The sequence below is a fragment of the Mytilus edulis genome, chromosome 4 (genome assembly GCF_963676685.1).
Source record: "Mytilus edulis chromosome 4, xbMytEdul2.2, whole genome shotgun sequence".
NCBI classification, from domain to species: domain Eukaryota; kingdom Metazoa; phylum Mollusca; class Bivalvia; order Mytilida; family Mytilidae; genus Mytilus; species Mytilus edulis.
This window is the reverse complement of record NC_092347.1, coordinates 82,538,658-82,544,687: the sequence shown is the minus strand read 5'-3', so window position 1 is coordinate 82,544,687 and position 6,030 is coordinate 82,538,658.

The window sequence follows — 6,030 nt, the reverse complement described above, 5'->3', positions numbered from 1 at the left end:
TAATTTAATCAGACCATAATGTGTCCCATTAGCGTGATATATGAGAATGGAAAATAAGTTTACAATATCCCCCAAGAATTATTAAAGATTTTGATTTCTGAAACATATTTAATGTGATTTTATTTAATGATAACAATGAAATGCATGAGGGAGACGGTCCCCATCTTTGATTCCTATTTCATAAAGTTTACTTATATATATATTAATATGAATGATATGCACGAGTTTTTTTATTGAAAGCCATACGTATGTTGACCTTTAAATATTTGGGGGGTTTAATTTGTGGTGCTTGTTTGTAGTTTGGTTAACGTATATCCAACAGCTAATTCTTCATCATTGAAATATCCAATGCATTTCGTGTGGAAGACTTAAAATATAACCCGTAAATTAGAATAATTAAATTAGCTTTTTCACATCATGCATTCGCATTTTTGTTGAAAATTTCTTCCCTTGATTTGGTACTTTCTTTAATATTTTAAACAAAAATTCTTATTGTGTTTCTGTTGTGTCGTAGTTCTCTTTTATTTGATGTTTTCAACTATAACATATAATTACAGTATAATACATTACATTTAATGCATTTTTCCTTAAGTTTTAGTTTGAAACCCAGATTTGTTTTTTTTCTCAATCGATTTATGAATTTCGAACAGCGGTATTCTAATGTTGCTTAAGTTTTAGTTTGAAACCCAGATTTTTTTTTTCTCAATCGATTTATGAATTTCGAACAGCGGTATTCTAATGTTGCTTTTATTTGCAAATAGAATAATAAACGAAATAAATATATGTCATTTATTCATAGATAAAATTGAAAATCATTTGAAGTATTCTTAAATATTTGCATATAGTTTTTTTTTACCATAATCATTTAATATTCTCAATTAAAACTTAATTTGATTAATTTTTTGTTTAACTTATAATATTATTGATGATGGAGAATGGCCATAGCTACACGGTTTTGTTCACATGAATCCATAACAACTCTGATTATGACTGTATGAGGGAAATTATGATATAATAATTAAAAATCATTCCAAAAGATTGATATCTATCTAAATGTGTCAGATGTGAAATTTGTTTTTAATTAATGGAACGGTTTATTTATTTGGACAATAAAAGACATAGAAAAGACATTATCGAATGATAATCAATGTATCCGGTAATTGAATAGCAACGAACAAATACTATTCAGGTGTCAGTTGTAATCTATTTGCGTTGAGGAGATACTTCAAAAGCTCCTTTTCGTCAGTTTAAAAAAAAATGATGATCAATGTCGGGACGAGTTTGGACACCCTAGAAACAGGACCAGCAAACAATGTGACTGCAAGATATTTTTTGAATGGTTTTATGTATAGTTCCTTTTTGGGTGTTTCTACTATTTTCTAATACATTTCATTGGAGAAAAATTCCTTGGTTTGTGAATTGTTTTATTAATTGTTATAGTCCCTAGACTTACCTTTATTTCATTGATAGTCAGTTCCGTTATATCCTCTTATCATGTTTTCATTTTTTTAATTATTTTAATATGCTTGTGTTTTCAGCGGAAAATACACAAATCTACCCGAGACGGAAATACATTATTCAATTTCAACAGATTTTTGCAGTTGTATAATGCTTAATTTTATTCTCATGAAATTGGTATATTTCTACATGTACCGTAGAAAGTTCTAAATAATTTCATACATCTTCAAACGATCTGCCCTTAAAACCAAATTCCCTTAATGAAACATTTTAAGATATAACTATATGTAACAAATGACGAAATAAAGGAACATTTAATGGGATTATGTTGGTTTTTGCTGACACAATTCTCTGTAAGTATTCTTGTAATTGTTAAAAAATATATCAAATAACATAATTTCAAACCTAATCTTGACATATATCTAATTTTTAGAAATTTACCTGTGACGTCACTTTTGTAGCGTTGATATATTCATTGTGACGGACAGTTCGTGGTTCTTGTGTGCTGTCCTGGGTGGTTTAACGTGTTCGTTTTTATTCTGTGGTAAGCATGTCGAAATGTACCATTTGTTTATTTTGTGTATTTCTCTGTTCTGAATGTTCTTGCATTTATTTTTACCGTATTCATGTCATGTAATGTTGTCATTTTAGTGGTATATTTACATTGCTATAAAAGCGCGAGTTTTGGCTATCCACAAAACCAGGTTCAACATACCATTTTTTTCTTAAAATGTCCTGTATCAAGTTGGGAAATGGCAGTTGTTATCTTATAGTTCGTTTATGTGTGTGTTGCATTGTCTTTGGTTTTTTGTTGCACTCTAGTGTTTCGGTTGTTTCGTTGTTTTCCTCTTATAGTTGATTTGTTTCCCTTGGTTATAATTTTTAACCCGGATTTGTTTTCTCTCAATCGATTTATTACTTTGAACAGCGGTATACTTCTGTTGCCTTTATTTTGTTATCGCAGATTTATCGATGGAATTAACACAAAACGATACACACTTAATCCTACTTACCTCAATGATAGATCTGGTAAAATTGACGTCGTACAATTAAGGATATTTTACAAATGGCAAATACAAATCTGTATAATAAAAACAGCACAAAACATATTTAGTCTTTTTTTCGATAGCGAATCGATGTCAACCCAATCGAAGAGCAAGCAGCGATCATTTAGTCTTGTGGAAACACAAGTTTGACGAGGAAGACTTAAATGATTTGCCAATATCTAGGAAGTTTATATCACTGTTAATAAATCTGGGTTGGCAATACCAGAACTTTAAATAAGAAGATGCACTATAACAAGGATAAAACGAAATAAACTTGATCAAATATATCATTTGAAAAAATAGTTCAGCTTTTATAAAATTTCGATAAGATCCAGGTAAACAATTATTTGAATAAAATTACTCTAAAAGTTTACCAAGAAGGGACAAAAGATACCAGAGGACCACATAGATTGGACAAAAAACTGACAACGCCATGGCTAAAAATAAAAAGACAAACAGACAAATAATAGTACAGAAGACACAACATAAAAAACTAAAGACTAAGCAACACAAACCCCACTAAAAACCGGGGGTGATACCAGGTGCTCCGGAAAGGTAAGCAGATCCTGCTCCACATGTGGCACCCGTCGTATGTTTATATTACCACAAGTCCGGCAAATAGCCTAATTCGGTAGGTCACATTCGTGAAAAGGGGAGGGTATTGAAATAACGACATAAGAAACATATCCGATATCATCTGTGAAACGGTTATTCCATAACGGTCAGCCAACTCGTGAAGGCGTCCGTAAAATTTTAATATTGTGAAAAAAAGAACTTTGCATATTATTTTTTATGATATTAATATTAATTTTGTGATCAGAAATAAATTACAACAACACTTAAATTATTGTTATACACTTATACACATTTACAATCCGTCTTTTCACTAAATCAGTTGGCTGTTGGATGTGTACTGAATGGTATCTCTGTCAGTTGTTATTGACTTTTAACTTTCTGTCAGTAACTGCAAACAATCTAGATCTGTACTGTGTGTCATTTTTGATGTGAGGTATGTGTTAATTCTCTTATGAGTGAAGTCCTTTTCAACGGATTCTTATTGAATGTTCTCATGTTTTTCCATTACAAAACTCCATGTAAGGTGTGGGTTGTTGCCTTCAAATATGTTTTATCCCGCCATATTCTTTTTGCGTGCGTCTCAAGTCAGGAGCTTGTGATTCAGTGATAGTCGTTGGTTCCTGTATGTGAGATTTGTTTTTCGTAAATTGTTATGTTATACATTAGGCTGTTAGTTTTCTTAAATGAAATACATTATTTCATTTTATTTTATGTCGGGGCCTTTTAAAGCAGAATGTACGGTACTGGGTTATCTCACTATTGAAGGTATCGCGGTTGTCTGTAGTTGCTTATTTTCAATTTATTTGAAATTTGGTGGATATTTGCAAAATTTTGCCATCATGCTAAATTTCATTTTTCCTATACGACTTTTCCCAAGTTTGCTACTTGTGCATCATATCTATTCCTTAACTGTTATCAATCCTAGTTAATGGCTTCGTTCCATTTATTGTTGCTTAAATAACAAAACGTTTCATGTTTTGACTTACATCTAGGTAATTTATGCAAATTAAAGGAAGATATTAAGGTGGTACCCAACACTTTCACTAAGATTAATTTGGCTCGTTTAATTTTCATAAAATTTTGTCAAAGTATTTACTTTGAGACTTTATTAAAATATAAAAATTAAAATTTTTTTGAACCAACCGTTTTGTCAGAAAAAAATACACTGGTTATATAGCAATTTGACAAACACCAATTTTGATCATTGAGAAGTTTAATATTCCTTTTACAACACAACGTAATTAAAACGTTTAGCTGACTTTACAGAGTTATCTCCCTGTAGTGTTAGGTACCACCTTAATTTTTTTCTATTTAGCTTATATGATATTCAAGGGCTTGTGTATCCCTTCATGATTTGTTTTATGGAATGTTAATGTTAAAAAAGAAGGTCTCGTGTGAAGAGTTATCTTATTCTTATTATTACAGTTTTTTTTTATAATAATGAACCAGGAGTTTTAATAGTAAGTATAAAGGCAATCCTCTTGAACGTTTTTATCATTATTGTTTTTTAACTTTCTGTGTCACAAATGACCACGAAAAAATGTAAACATTGTCACCAAATCTAGTCCGCTTTAACTAAAACTTTAACAAAAGTGATAATTGGCTACACTCATCATCGGTGTTTTTTCTTAAAAAATATGTAAGAGGCCCTCTTACCAGCTTGCATGGCCGACATTACTAAAATATGAACATAAGGATAAAACTTCTTTTGGTCTATTATCTTGAAAACAGGTTCGAAGAGATAAAATCTGACGGGGCAAAAATGTTTATATTGTTGAGATTTCCATCAGTCCGTTTTCGTCAAAACTGTCCTATGATTCTGATAGGAGCAATTGCCCTCAAATGAAGAATTTTGCTTTTATTATTTCCATTGTGTTGATTACTTTGCTGGTTAACTGTTTCAAAGAGAACTCCAAAAAGAGAACAGGCATGAAAATACGAATATTGCTATATCAAAATTTGCCGTTATAACATTTTTAAAATATTCAAGTTAAGGAATGTATCTTTTACACGCAAAACTCTGATTCCTTGTCTAGATTTGGTTATACTTATGGCCCTGTTTAGTTTCATCAGCTCTTCTTATGTCAAATTTTCATAATTCGTGACCCTTTATAAGAGTGATTGTCCTACAATATCAATTATTTATCCCTATTAATGTTAGTTGTGTTCTAAGAGAAAAACTAAACATTGATAGAAATGAAATGTTAACAGAAAAAAAAGGATCAGGAATACAATCAACAAAATCGGGGTTCTTGTCATGAAGTCTAAAATGTTGCGAAGTGTGCATTTTTGAAGATGCACATGGACTTAGGATAGTGACAATGAGTTTGGTATGTGTTGTGCAGTCTTTAGTCATTTTTAGGTGTTTTGTCTATAATTGTAGTCTTTTCATCGTGTTTTTGTCATAGTTTTCTTTCTTAAACTTATTCTGTTTGGCTGTCTTCTTGATATTTTTTGTCTTTCTTATTTTACCTTTTTATTGAGATGTTGTGTAGTTATATAGCTCCTCAAGTATTTCAACATCCGTTTGGCAATTTTCCAGTTAATAGTGTTTCTGATAATAAAAAAAAAAGAGAGTCCCGAACCAAAGGATAAGGGCCGATTTTGACCTCTAATTTCAGATTCATCTGACAAAAGATTTTGGACACTTTTTAAACACTTAAGTGTCTATTTCAGTTGATTCAATTAGTTTATGTGAAAGATTTTAACTGGTTTACTCATTAAAAACGCTCCGATTCAAGCTGAAATATGAAAAATCTATCAAATATGCCAAAAAATGTCACTTTTGTCACAAATGAAAGTGGCCGCATCTGTGTTCATCCTAAACCTTAATATATGTTATGTATTATCATCAAATACAACCTACATTTCAATATTTAGAATGAACACAAATTCGGCCACTTTCATTTAAGGATGTCTGCTGGTCATGTTTTTGAATTCTTGTCATATT